This window comes from Notamacropus eugenii, chromosome X (genome assembly GCF_028372415.1).
Source record: "Notamacropus eugenii isolate mMacEug1 chromosome X, mMacEug1.pri_v2, whole genome shotgun sequence".
Taxonomy (NCBI): Eukaryota; Metazoa; Chordata; class Mammalia; order Diprotodontia; family Macropodidae; genus Notamacropus; species Notamacropus eugenii.
The window spans coordinates 78,257,668-78,273,112 of NC_092879.1; the positions used below are offsets into that span (position 1 = coordinate 78,257,668).

At 44.2% G+C, this 15,445-nt stretch overlaps 1 pseudogene; it reads right to left on the bottom strand.

Moving 5' to 3' along the window:
* Nucleotides 1-2,124: 2,124 nt before the first annotated feature.
* LOC140516365 (uncharacterized) overlaps nt 2,125-15,445 on the bottom strand; it is a 78,721-nt pseudogene continuing 65,400 nt past the window's right edge.

The window sequence follows — 15,445 nt, forward strand, 5'->3', positions numbered from 1 at the left end:
GGATGTTCTGGATCAAGTGGTTTTAGCATACAACCTTAGTAAATTGTTATTTTGTTGTTTTCAGTTGTGTCTGACTCTGTGATCCCACTTGGGGTTTTCTTGGCAGAGATACTGGAGTGGTTCACCATTTCCTTCTTCAGCTCATTTTACAGAGGGTGAAACTGAGGCAAACAGAGTGAAGTTAGTCAGTCACATAGTTAATGTGTCCAAGGCCATATCCGAACTCTAGTCTTCTGGACTCCAGGCCTGTTGCACTATTGCTCTGTTCCCAGCTGTTGCAATCTTAGGAAATACCTCTAACTAAAATCTAAAACCAGCCAGTTAATTGAAATCAACTGATAGGCATTGGGGAGAAACATGGTGGGGGGTGGGGGGAAGAGGGCATGTCATAAGTTATATTGTAGTACTAGAAAACCATCTTTCAGTCCCTCAGGGTCCCCTAGAATACTCTGAAGAGCCAGTCTGCCAATATGGGTGGGGAGAAGTCCAGAGTATGTGTTACGCACACTATACACAGGTCTGATTTTAACCAGCAATCTCCCCTACACACACCCACACCTCCCCCAGCAAGTGGCCGACAAACTACCCGCTGAGGAATCTGGTCTGTGCAAAGTTCCATCAGGCTCTTGAAAGCTCAAATACTGAGAACTCTGTATCCCATATTCATCTTCAGGCAGATTCAAGTAAAGGGGAGCAGGTTCTTCAAGGGTTTCTGGTCTCTGAGCTTCGGATGAACCACTGCAACTTCTGTTCGTCAGCTCACATGCCTTTCAGGCCACGGCACTACAGAATTTACCTACCATTGCATCTGGCTACGAACATCAGCGTCCACCGTGGTCTCTGCTTTAACAGGAATGAAGGGTACAAGAGACCCCAGAGAAAGCTGGTCAGTTTGGGGAAGGATGGGGGGGACTTAGAGGACACAAATACAAGCTCCTTTTACTCTGTTTTCCTGTTGAGAAAAGGATTAGAAAAGAGCTTCTTTTCTAGAAATTATTCCTTGATTTTCTAAAAAGCCAAGCTAAAACCATGTAAAAGTTGCTAGCCATTTCCTCCCTTAACCACTGGGTTGGTTCTGCTAGCAAAAGGTCCTTTTTGGGGATCAAAAGCCCACTCTAAATGTTCGGGACAGCTAGACCCTCTTTCTTCCAGACACTTCCCACAACATCCCTGGGAATCGCACTGTCTTCTTCCATTTCGAAGAATTAGGCCAAGTGACAAGTGCCCAGGTACACCCACAAATACTGCCTTCCTACAGACAGATGAATGAATCTGAACATAGGCCTAGCTGCTACCCCGACCTCCCCTAAACGCTTCTAAGTCAGGCTCAGGCTAGTCTCCTAACAAGACGATGGTCACTTCCCTCCTTTGTGGGTCTCATTTCAGTTGGGGACCTTTCCTGTTTCCTTCTGTTTTTCAGCTGGACTGCATTATCTTGGCAAAGCCTCCCAAGGCACGGCTCCTAATGGTGTTCCCCACTGCTTCCACATTCAGTCTTCCTTTCTAACTAAGGTTTATTGCATGAGAGGCAGGCCTTTTCAAAAATCAGCTCGTGTCCTCTCCCCAAGGAGGAGGGAAGCAATGTAGGAAACCCTCCCGGAGCGGATCCCGCCTGGGCGCTGCCGCTGCCTCTCCCTCTCCGGAGGCTGCTCCAGCTGCGGCTTACCAAGGACCGCCTTGTTAAAAGAGAGATTAGCAGGTGTGGAGAGGTGCAGGAGACCATTAGCACTTAATGGAGGCTTTCTCCCTGATGGAATCAGAAGAATAGAAAAAGCCTTGAAAAAAGGGAGAGCTTCGGGGGAGAAAGGAGGCAGCTGGCCAAAGCATTTTACACTGGGAACAAATACCCCGGGGTTTTTCTATTCAGAGATCTCGAGAATCTATTGCCTACAAACGGGGAGGGCTGCCAGCTAATTGTTCCCCCCAAAACGGGAGAGGACTCCTCAGTAGCCACACCAGTTTTGGGGTCTCCTTTCCCAGATTAGCAGATCGCCACTCCCATAGCGCCGATGCTAAATTCGTCTCGGAAAAATCGGATAGAACTTTTATTTCGCCTGGACTTTGGCCCTAGCCCGGTCTTCCCCTCCTCCCCTACGGTCCTCCCCTCCTGCCCCTCCCCCGCCCTCAATGGACCTTAGCACTGCTAGAGCCTCTGGGAGTGTGGCGGGCTTCCTCAAGCCATAGAATCACAGAACAAGAGAGCTGAAAGTAGCCCAGGTGTGGGGAACCGGCAGCCTTGAGGCCACGCATGTGGGCTTCGAGGGCTTCGAGGTCCTCAAGTGTGGCCCTTTGACAGAATTAGACAAATTGGAGTCAGGAAGATCCCAGGTCAAACTGAGCCCGAGACACTTACACCATGTGACTTTGGGCAAGTCATTTCAACCCTGCCTCAGTTTCCTCAACTGCAAAATGGGATAATAGTACCTACCTCCCAAGGTTGTTGACAGCCAAATGAAATAATATTGGTAAAGAGCTTAGCACAATACCTGGCACATAGTAGGCGCTACATAAATACCAGCTATTGCTATTATCATCATCATATCGCCAGCACTTAGCACAGACTGGCACAGAATTCATGCTAAATAAATGCTGATTGGTTAGTTCAGGGGAAGGATAGTGAGGCTCCCACAGACAAACTCTACAAAGATGTTAACCCTTGGATTTCCTTGGGACATACGTCCGTACACTCTTAAAAACCCAAACAAAACCTCCTCCAGACCAGGGACCACTTTTTGCATGCACACTTGGAGTCAAGAAGGTGGATTTCATTTTTGCCTCAGTTACTTCCCATGTGACCTTGAGAGAGTCCCTTCCAATTTCCTCATCTGTAAAACTGGGAATAACAGCACCTGCCCCACATGGCTGTGGCCAGGTCTGATGAGAGCATGGATATCAAGAACTTTGCATGCCCTAAGAAGCTCCCCAAATGTGAGCTCTCTGTTAGGTTTTGCCTTTGTATCTTAGGTGCCCAGCACATGGGAGGGATTGGATTCAGTTTAATTCAGAATCTAGAAGTACCTTCTTCACAACCACAGTGTGGCAGTGCAAGTGATCTCTCCAGAAGTGGTTAACTGAGGCTGGGGCAGATTTCAGAGCCATGATTCAAAGCTACGTTTCTGTCTCTCAAGAACAGTGAACCACACGGTAGGAAGGAAAGAGAATGAGAATCCGAATAGGAATTTCCCTCTGCCACTTACTGTTCTGTTTGAACTTAAGGCAAGTAAGTCACTTCAGGTCTTGGACTTCAGTTTCCTTCCCTGTAAAATGAGGAGGTGGATTTGAGCTCTAAGGTCCCTTTCAAACTCCAAGTCAATGATTCAAGCTGCCTCAGGAAGAGCTAACACCTTACATAATGCTCCTGTGAGGGCAAAGGCCCTGGGATAATAGGGGGATAGGGCCAGAAATGGGGAGTGGGGTAGGGAGAATGAAAGGCTTCTGAAAGGAGACGCCTACAACGAAACAATGAGATGTCTTGGTTTCCCTTCAGCCTCCCACCCAGTGTCTCCTGGCACAAGCCTAGCCAAGAGCTGCCAAGCCAGCAGGTGGATGAAGGATCCTCCCTCGTTCTTACTTGGCTTCATGGGAGACCTCGCTTTTTTCCCTGTCAGCGAATTTCCCAGGGACTCTTTTCTAGAAGCACCAGGCCAACTGAGGGCAGAGTCCAGGAAGAAGATGCCACCCTGGCCAGGTGAAGCCCTTTAAGTTCCTCGGGCTGGAAGGGGCATGCTCTCAATCACCTGGCTGAGCCCCACCCCCCAGGGCAAAGGCCCCACCCCTGTTTCACCAACCTCCTCCACTCTTCTCCTGCTCCCACTTGTTACACTACCTAGGGGCAAATTTTTAAATCGTCTTGTTTTCAATCAATCTTCTTCGAACTTTATAAAGCTTTTAAGGAGTCCAAAAACTCTAAATGCTGGGAATTACCTCTTGTAGGAGTTCAGTTAGGACTTGTTTCATAGGAGTATAGAGGAACATTGTCACTGATTGTTAGCGAGCTTCTGGAAAACTATGAGATCCTGAGGCCTAGATGACCCTAGCCCCGAAAGGTGGAAGGGACCATAGAGGCCATCTGGGCCAGTCCTTCATTTCACAGATGGGAAAACTGAGGTCCGGCTAGAGTAAAAGACTTGCCCAAGGTCATAGCGGTGGGAGAGCTGGGATTCAGACCTACTATGCTGCCAAAGCTATTATCCGTTTCATTACCCACATCTATTCCACCCAACTGACCTAGATCAGAGCTTCTTAACCTCCGATGCTGTCTTGGACTCTCAGGGCAACCTAGTAAAGCCTATGGGCCTCCCTTCTCAGGACTGATGTTTTAAATTCATAAAATAAAATGCAGAATATTACAAAGGAGACAGATTATGTTGAAATGCAACATATATATATATATACATACATGTAAAGTGTCACAGGTGAATGAGGGTCAGTTGAAGGTGACAGGGTTGTTTAGACTGGAAAAAACCTGGAAGAGGCAGAGAAAGTTGTCTTCAGATCTCTGAAGAGCTGTCATCTGGTCAAAGGAATCGACTTGTTCTCCTTGGCCTCAGAGGGCAGACCTAGGAGCAACGGGGATGGAAGTTAGGAAGAGATTTCAGCTTGCTGTTAGGAGAAGCTTGCTACCGATGACAGCTCTCCACAAAAAAGGGCAGAAAGCAAGCATTTGCTAAGTGCTATGAAATGGCAGAGACTGTGCTAAGCACTTGGCAGACATCTTGTTTGATTATCACAACCACCTTGGAAGTAGGTGCTATTACCATCTCCATTACATTTGGGGAAACTGAGGCAGATAGTGGTCTAATGACTTGCCCAGGGTCACATAGCTTGTGTGTGTGTTCCTCCTTCATTGCCAAAGAAGACCAAATCATTAGAGAAATAATGACATGACTTGCACTTGACTTTGTTTTTGAGTGAGGGAGGGCTGTGCAGGTCACCAGCCTCACTTCTCCAGAGCCATCTGAATCAGGATGACTGGAGATGACCCAGGATGAGGCAGTTGGGGTTAAGTGACTTGCCCAAGGTCACACAGCTAGTGAGTGTCAAGTGTCTGAGATGAGATTTGAACTCAGGTCCTCCTAACTCCTGCACTGGTGCTTTATCCACTGCACCACCTAGCTGCCCCCAAGGGAGGCCACATTTGAAGTAATGTCTTTCCTGACTCCAGGTCCAGTACTCTATCCACTGCACCACCTAGCAGGCTCCAGAAATGGAATGAACTCTCTCAAGAGATAATGGTTTCATTCTCAATGAGTGAAAATCTTCAAGCAAAGGCTGGATAACCACTCACTAGAGGTATGGAAGGTATTCTCTTTCAGCTATACTGTTGTACTTGAGGGTCACTGAGATCCTTTCCAACCAGTGTTGGGCTGGAAAATGTTTAGCAAACAACTCTGGAAAAACTGTCTGTAATACATAGCTGGGGGCAAAGTGGATGGGGCACTGGGCTTGAAACCAGGATTCATATTCATGAGTTCAAATTTGGCTTCAGCCACTATCTATGTAACTCTGGGCAAGTCACATCACCCTGTTTGCCTCAGTTTCCTCATCTGTAAAATGAGCTGGAGAAGAAAATGGCAAACCACCCCAGTATCTTTGCCAAGAAAACTCTAAATGAGGTCATGAAGAGTTAGAAATGACTGAAAAGACTCAACAACAATGACAATGCAACACACACTTTTTAAGCTTAATGTGCATTAACATTTTCTCCAACACTTTTTCCAGTCTAGACAAGTGAAAAAAAACCAATAAATCAAGCCCTGATTTGCATTTAGTCATTTAGTTTGTCAAGGTGTACATGTTCCAAATGAAAAGATCCAAGTTGGCTCCAGCACACCCCTGCTTCCAACCCTGTGATTCTGGGAGGGACTTTAGAGATCTAACCTTTTCACTTTACAGAAAAGGAAATTGAGGCCCACGTAGAAGTGATGGCTTACCCAAGGACACAGGGCAACAAATAGGAAAGCCAGGACCAGGATATTGGTCTTCTGACTCTCATGTCAGAGCTCTTAACACAACACTGGAACCTTGCTATATCTCTGCCCTTGGTACCCATGCGGGACCACAATAAAGGTTGAGAAAAACCTTTCGCTCTCTTCCTCAGTCTTCCTCAACTATAAAAAGCAGAGACTGAAGATGATCTATAAGAGCCCTTGCAATTCCGATGACGATGAATCAGTGAAAACCACTGCTCTTTCCTTGTCCTATGCTGTCTGCTACCTCTGTCGCTGCAGGGTCCCCCTTCTTTCTAAGTCCCCAAGTTTCACGTTTCCCCACTCACCTCTATCTCATAGGATCCTGGCCTTGCCCAGATGTTCTTGAAGGAATATTCAAACTCTTGACCCCACTTCTGGAGGTGATGGACCCAGGCACCCAAACAAACTGGAGATTCCCTAACCTCTGGGAAAGATGAAACTGTCATAACCCGGTAGGCCTAGGCCTAGCACGCAGGGTCAAAGTCTGCTGACCAAACTTTAAAACTAAGCTCAGATGAAGTCTATCATCAGTTACTCTCCTCCCCTCCCCCTTGAAATATTTTTCTTTTCCTTCAGCACCTTCCCTGATGTACCTCTTCAGGGTACTTCCAGTATCTCTTACCACCCACAGAAACTCTCTCTTAGGCCACTTTGGGCTTATACTGCCTAGGGAGAATTACTTGTCCCAGATCTTCCACTTTCCTTAATTGACCAGTATGTCAGTCAGCAAACATTTATTAAGTCCACAACAACAAGTAAAGTAAAGTCACCAAGCATTTATCGAGATGAAAGTAGAATTCGAGCTGAGTCTGGAAGGAAGCCAGAGAAACCAGGAGATTGAGGCGAGGACAGAGCATTCCAGAGATGGAGAAAAGACCCAGGCATAACAAGGCCAAAGTCATTGGAGCATAGAGTACACTGGGAAAGAAAAAGGAAGAAGATTGGAGAGGTAGAAAGGGGCCACATTTTAAAAGGCTTTAGAAGCCAAACAGAGACCTTTAAATTTGATCCTAGAAGTAATAGAGTTACTGGAGTTTGCTGAATCAGGATGAAGGAGATAGATGAGGGAGTTAGAATTTTGCTTTGGGGAGATCACTTTGGCAGCTGAGTCCAGGATGCACAAGAGTGAGGGCAGACTGAAGGCAAGAAAATCAAACAGGTATGAAGTGATGAGGACCTACACCAGAGGGACAGCTGTTCCAGATTGACTGTTGTCCTTTGTTTTCAGAGGACCAAAATGACATCACCATGATAAAGTCAAGTTTTAGTGTGTCCAACTATGGCTGATCAGACCAATATGAGCTCAGAATGCTCCACCACAGGTTAGACACAGATAGTTCATGTGAACATTTAGAGTGGATACTCCACATTTGCGCATCCTATGTTTCCTTTGTGCTGTTTCAATTCTGCTTTGCTCATAGAGCACAGCACCTTCTCTGATGTGGGCACACCATGCTGAATGGTCCTGTGCCAGTATCTCCCATGTTACACAGTCAAATCCAAAGTTCTTGAGAGAGACCTTAAGAGTGTCCTTGTATTGCTTCTTCTGGCCACCATGTGATCACCTGTCCCATGTGAGTTTTCCATAAAATAGTCTTTTCGGCAAGCATACATTTTGCATTCGAACAATGCAGTCAGTCCATTGGAGCTGTGCTCTCTGAAGCATAGTTTGAATGCTTGGCAGTTTAGTTCAAGCAAGGGCCTCAGTGTCTGGTACCTTATCCTGCCAGGTGATGTTCAGAATCTTCCTAAGACAGTTGGGGTGTAGGGTATGTTCAGGGAGGACCAGTAACTTTGGTGTGATGGTGGCCAAGTCCTTTGCAGGGCTGCTTTCCACCTTTGGTGTCCACCTATTCCACCCAACTCTTACCTGTGTCTCCAAGAAGCTGCAGCATGTACAGCATCCACACCCTGGCAAACCATTTAGGCAGACGGGCCAAACCAGGTTGAGGGTAACCAAGGGGTCTCAAACCCATTGGTGAGTTAGGGGGGTGTCTACTCCAAGCATGTGAAGACTTCCTCTGGTGGAATGAGCAGATGAGAACAATTTGTTCCAACGGCCATGAAGGCAGCTGTTCCAGGTAACAACAGGTAGAAAGGACAGGCCTGGATAAATGATCAGATATGTGAGGTAAGTAAAAGTCAAGAGTCAAAGATGATACCTAGGTTGTGATCATGGGTGACTGGGAGGATGGTTGTGCTCTCAATGGGTAACAGGAGTTTGGAAGAAGGAAGGTTTTACTGCCACTGATGTCCAGTTCAATTTTGCACACACCAAACTGAAGATGTCTACAAAACATCCAATTTGAAATGTCTAAAATGTAGTTGGAGATGAGAGACTAGAGGTCAGGAGAAAGGATAGGTCCGTATAAAAAGTTTTGAGAATCGGCTCCATAAAGACGATAATTGAATGGTGGGAGCTGAGGAGATCACCAAGTGCAACAATGCAGAGGAAGAAGAGAAGAGAGCCCAGGACAGAGTGCTGGGGATACCCATGGTTAACAGGGCCTGACCTGGATAAAGTTCCGGCAAAGCAGGCTAAGAAAGACTGGTCTGAAAGTTAGAAGGAGAACCAGGAAATTTCAGTGTCGTGAAAACTTAAAGAAAAGAGAGTGTCCAGGCAAAGAAGATGATGAACAGTAATGTCAAATACTACAGAGAGATCAAGAAAGATAGCAATGGAGAAAAGGCCATTAGGCTGGGCAACTGAGAGATTGAGGTAACTTTGGGAAAGAATAGTTCCAGCTGATCTCAAGTCAAACTGCAAAGAATTTAGAAAAGAAGTTTAACAATGAAATGGACCTGGAATGTGGTTTGAATTAATGACAGCCAAAGGTTCTGGCTGATTCTTAATCACTTACTCTGTGAAGGTGGGGTGTTGGGAGAAGACTGTGCTAAATGCGATGGGACTACAAAATAAGGTAAAGGCATGGCCCCTACCCTCAAGGAACACACATCCTAAAGGTTTAAACAAACGTACCATATCTCATTAAAGGAAGCACTAATTAATCTAATACGCTAAAGAACAGGAAAATATTAAATGAATAATGAAACTAAATGAATAAATAGGTTATCCAAGAAAAGAACATAGGAAACTTCAGTGGTTTAAACAAATAATCCAGCTACATGGTAATGAGAAACTCAGTTACGGTGGTGGTAGGAGATGCTGCAGAGATGGAACTCTCAGGACCTGGTAATAGAGTCAATGTAATTCAATTCAATAAGCATGAATTAAGCACCTACTTGTCTGTTCTTCATTTTCTTCTTACCCCCTTTCTTTAAGATTTAAATGTATTTATTTATTTTTAGTTCTCAACATTCATTTCCACAAGATTTAGAGCTCCAGATTTTTTCATCTCTCCCCTCCCTGTACCTCAGATGACCTGCATTCTGATTACCCCTTCCCCCTTCCTCCCCTCCCTTTTTTTATCCCTGCCTCTTATCCCTTTCTCCTTTACTTTCTTAAAGGGCAAGATAGATTTCTATACTCCATTGCCTGTGTATTTTATTTCTCAGTTGCATGTAAAAACAATTTTTTTAACATTTGTTTTTAAAACTTTGAGTTCCAAATTCTCTCCCTTCTTCCCTCCCTTCCCATCTGCATTGATAAGGCAAGCAATTCAATATAAGTTATACATGTGTAGTTATGCATATCACCTCTATAATAGTCATATTGTGAAAGACTAACTATATTTCCTTCCATTCCATCCTGTCCCCCAATTATTCTATTTCCTCTTTTGACCCTGTCCCTTCTCTAAAGTATTTGCTTCTGACTACCCCTCCCCCAATCTGCCCTCCCTTCTATCACCCCCTTTTATCCCCTTCCCCCCTACTTTCCTGCAGTGTAAGATACCCAACTGAGTGTGTATGTTATTCCCTCCTTAAGCCAAATCCAATGACAGTAAGGTTCACTCATTCCTTCTCCCCTCCACTGTGAGACCTTTTTCTTGCCTCTTTTATGTGAGACAATATACCCCGTTCTACCTCTCCCTCTCTCCTTCTCCCAATATATTCCTCTCTTGCCCCTTAATTTTTCATGATTTTCTTGTATTAGTCTCATTTCTCTTCCCAATTTTTCCTCTAACTTCTCTTACTTGATTTTCAAAATCCTTTTTTGAGTTACTCCATGACCTGTAACCAATTCATATTCCTCTCAGAGTCTTTGGATGTAGGAGCTTTGACTCTGCTGTCCTCCTCTGATTGTATGCCCTGATCTTCATTGTCACCAAAGTAAGATTCTATAGTCTGAGTTCTTTTATGATGTTTACTCACCTTTCCAGCCAAACACTTGTAGGACTCTGCTTCCAGTGGGGGTGAGGATTGGGGTGGATGTACTGTTCCAGGCTTCAGGGATTTTGTGTCAGCTGCTAGATCCCCCATTGTCTTTGAACCCAGAGCTTCGAAGACAATCTCTGCCAGTGCTGCTGTTGCCACTACTGCCACAGCTACTGGCAGCCCCCACCGCTCCCACCACGCTGGAGCTGGGATTGGACCAGCCAGACCACATACTCCTCTTTCACCCAGGTCCCATGGAGTTTTCCTACTGTCCTTTTTGGTGTTTGTGGGTTGATAAGTTGGAAAACTGCCACAGTTGCCAATGATTCAGTCCCTGAGGCCTGCTCCAGGCCCTCTGTGCCAGTGTGGCCCATGCTGGGACTGTGTTCCACTGCCTGACCAGTGTGAAAGACCCTTGCTGTCACATTTCTAGGTTGTCTTGGGCTAGGGATTTGTTTCACTCTGTCATTTTGTGGGTTCTGTAGCTCTAGAATTTGTTTAGAGTCATTTTTTACAGGTATTTGGAGGGCTTTGTGGGAAAGCTCAGGGAAGTCCCTGGTTCTACTCCATCATCTTGGCTCTGCCCCCCTCCCCTATGTTCATTTTCAAAGAGGACCAATGAGATCATGGGGTGATGTCTCCACTTGCACATGAATTGGATTCAAGTGAGGCCGAACTACACAAAGTAGTCAGCCACATTCTTTCTTCCAGGGTCATCCAAGTCCAGTGGTATGATAGAAGTCGGGATGACTGGTGAATGCCGGGGGTGCAGTGGATGACCTTGACTTCTTCAATGTCTGACCAAGCTCTAAGCTCTCCAGAGCAGCTGCTTCAGCTGCCTTTATGGCCATTGGAACAAATTGTTCTTATCTACTCATTCTACTGATGGATCAGAGAGGCCTATTAAGTCAAAGGGCTGCACTTGAGGACCTGGAAAGTCACGTGTGACCTTAAAACCTTGGGTTCTCCACTCCTGTTCTAGTCTATGGGAGGAGGGGAAAAGAGTACATCCTGAAGTAGGATAAGTAACTTCACGGTTCATACATAATTAAAAAGAAGAATATAATTCTCTCCTCTCCCTTACCTTTTACTCTTCAAATTCCTGAAAATGCCTGGCTAAAGTCTGGTTGTTTCAATGCACAGGTAGGCAGGCAAGCAATTTCTTAAGTGCTTCTGTTGTGCCAGGCACCCTGCTAAGTTCTGGGGACATAAATACTAGCAAAAAGAAATTCCCAGCCATGAAGGGGTTTACGTGCTAATGGAGGAAAGCAACACAGACGAGGGAACTCTAAAGGGGGACCAGATGTGGGGGTGCAGCATTGAAGCCCAGGAAATCCGAAGCACAGCCTGGAGGGAAATAAACATTTTGGCCAATCTGGGCCCTTCCCCCAAATGAAGCCACTATGAGAAAATCACATATGAGAGAGGGGAGCTGGCCTGGTAGAAGGATAACATATTTCAAGCTGGAAGGGACCTCAGAGGTAAGTTAGTCTATTTTATCAATGAGGAAACTGAGGCCCAGATGCTAAAGTTCACACAGGTACTAAGTAGCAGAACCAAGGCTCAAACCCATGTTATCTGACTCCAAATCAAGTGCTCTATCGGTTGCAAAAAATTGCCTCTCCAAACATGTCTGTGTTTCCAATAGCCAGGAATTCACGAGTGAAATTTTTTTCTATATTCTTCTTTCTTCCAGCCCAAGACCAAATGCCTAAACTTTTAATTTTCTGGGAGATTATAGTTTTCTGTGTCTATCTCTGAATACTTTTGTAACCCATATGTCAACTGAGGACAGACACCATTCAGTCTTGGAGATTTCGCAGTAATAATATTGTGACTCATGCCTCCACCCAGATAACTCTAGGAACATTTGAATTTGGCTTACTTTTAGGGTATTTGAGTCAACTAATTGTTCATAATAAAAACAACCAATAAGCATTTTGAGCACAAACATCCTTATTATGGAACAGATAAATGTGTAAACAGAATTTGAACTCAAGTCTAAATGCAAGAAACAAACTCACAGCATCGATAGGGATGTCTCTGCAACATGGGTAGGAGCTGGTACTTCTTTGATGAGGACCGTATTGCTGTTCCCTTTTGGCCCCATTCCTGCCTGTCTCTAACTTCTATATTGGGTGTCTCCTCTACTCATTCTACTTGGTCTAAGAGCTCAGAATAGTTCAGAAATTCTTGACCCAGAAGCCCAATGTCATTTAGGAACTCCTGTCACTCTGCTACTACTACCAGCTCATATAGCTTGACCAATACTGGTTTGAAGGCTCTCACCTTTTACTCAGAGAAAACTGTTTGCCTGTGTCTACTGTTCTCCTTGGGGAAGGGGTGGGGAAGGAGTGTTTTTCTCCTTTTTACAGCTATTCTTTTGGTTTAGCAATACATTCTTTGTTCTTTCTTCGATGTACCTTTGATCTTATCATTTCTGGGAAATGTAGAATTTTCCTATTGTCCTTAATGTGTAAATCTGCAATATTTTCCTCTGAGTTAAAGAATTTATAGCTCCTGTAAATTATGCCAGATGCATATGTACATGTGGTAGGTATTAGACAATATCCATCATATTACACAGAGCACAATTATATGGGTAATCACCACTCCTGAAGTACTTTCTCAACTTGCACTGGCAAGTCAGGTACCCAGAAGATGACGTCTTGTTGTTGTTCAGTTGTTTTCAGTCATGTCTGACTCTTCACGACCCCATTTGGGGTTTTTCTTGGCCAAGGTACTGAAGAAGTTTGCCATTTCCTTCTCCAGTTCATTTTACAGAAGAGGAAACTGAGGCAAACAGGGTGAAGTGACTTGCTCAGGGTTACATAGCTAGCAAGTAACTGAGGTTAGATGTGAACTCAGGTCTTCTTGAGTCTAGGCCTAGTGCTCTACCCACTGCAGTTCCATCTAGCTTTTAGAAAGGGTGTTTACTAAGCAAGGTCTTTAGGGAGAACGAACTCAAACTTAAAGAACACAAATGACCAAAGGAGAAACTCGCAACTTCTAGTTACTAGAAATCATTTTCTCCCTTCATGGGGTTTCTGCTGAACTCTGAATGTCAGTGCCCTGAAACAGTCTTGAACCCACCTTTTCTTTTCATCATTTTGATGATTATGTCCTTTTGGTACAGTTTGAGATTTGGTACTACTTTAAGATGTTTTTAAAAATGCTTCTCTCACAAGAATCTCGTGAGGTGAGCAGTATACCATCAGCTCCATTTTACAGATTTGGAAATTAAGGTTAAGAGAAGGGAAGCAACTTAGAATCATAGCATCAGAAAACAGAAGGAACCTCAGAGGTCATTTAGTCTAACTTATACTTGAAAAGAAATATCCTGTACAGCATCTCCAAAAAACGAGCATCCAGCGTTCACTTGAAGACATTCATTTATGGGGAAGTCACTATTCCTTGAAGCAGCTCATTTTGCTTTTGGACAGTTCTTTCCTGGTGTCCAACCTAAACCTGCCTGTTTGCCACTTCTACCCATTGATCTGGGACCAAGTAGAACAAACCCAATTCATCTTTTGTGGGGTCTTTAAATACTCAAACACAGCTACCATGATCCACTAAGTCTTCTCTCCTCTAAGTCAGTGCTTCTTAAACTGTGAGTTAAGACTCCATGGGGTAACGAGTGGAAAAAATTTAAGAAAACATGCTTTAGGCTAAATATTTCCCATGGTCACCCAGCCAGTAAGCACCCAAGCTGGGCAGTTAGGTGGTGCAGTGGATAGAGCACCAGTGCAGGAGTCAGGAGGACCTGAGTTCAAATCTCACCTCAGACACTTGACACTCACTAGCTGTGTGACCTTGAGCTAGTCACTTAACCCCAGTTGCCTCATCCTGGGTCATCTCCAATCATTCTGATGAATATCTGGTCATCACTGGATTCAGATGGCTCTGGAGGAGAAGTGAGGCTGGTGACCTGCATAGCCCTCCCTCACTCAAAACAAAGTCAAGTGCAAGTCATGTCATTTATCTGATGGCATGGTCTTCCTTGGCAATGAAGGATGAACACATACACACCCAAGCTAGTAAGTGAACTCAAGTCTCTTGACTCCCCTTGTCTCTCACCCAATGAGTTTTTATTATAGGATCATGTATAGTTAGCTGAAAGAAACCACTGAGCTCACCTGCTTTAATTCTGTTTTACAGGTGAGGAAGTTAAGACCTAGAAAAAGTGACTTACCTAAGGTCCCATCGAGAATAAATGGGAGAGTCATGATTTTGAACCCAGGGTCTCCAACTCTAGAGCCAGCTACTCTTTCACTGTATGTTCTAGACTGGAAGGGATGGTGCTGACCTATTTTTTAACTAGAGTCCCTTTATTTTTTTTAGCCGAATTCCTAATTGCTAAGCTAATTTTTCTAAAATGAACCCTTGTCTCTAATGTCTCTAGGAAGTTAAACACAGGAGAAACACACATTGGAAAATGAATGGAAAGCAGCATCAACAAGTGACTTGGTTGGTAACTCCTTGGCTTAGCATGTCAAATCTCTTCCTGGATGCCAAGAAGCCTCTCTTTATACATTTAAAACACTCATTTTTTAAAGACAACATTCCTATTGAGATGTTTTCTTAAACCTGAACTAGGTGTAGAAATTCGAAGATGGGAACATGTGAAATTACTAAATGATATGGTACTGGAGAGGCATTACAAGGAAATTCTGATATTTCCCTGCAAAATATTGCCAATTACGGTGGCTGTCAATTTAACAATAGGCTTATTCACTATGGTGTTTGATTAATGTGGAATTATTCAGTTGGCTACCTTGTAGTTGGCCTATTTTTGTGTCCAATTAGTATGCTAATAATGGTAATTATGTCCTATACTGCATGTCTCATCACCTAGAGGGTTTTTAAAATGATAAAATAATGAAAATAAACAAGCTGATGCTGCCATTCAGTGGGCCATTCTAATTACTTACTGAGAGCATGCTGGGGAATCAACACTCTACCAAAGGAAATGATTCTTGCTTACTTTGTTAAAACTAGTCTTTTCAAAGAGAAGTAATCATTTTCAACTATTGCCTTGGTTAGAAGCACTGTACTGAGCTATTTTCCTGCTTTTTATGTGCTATATTTACATTCAGAATTTACTAAAAAGCAGATAATCAAATTCTTTTTCATTTAAGTGATGACTGTTTGCAGAGGGGGTCGAGAAAAGGAAGAAATAAAAATGTCGGAATTATGTA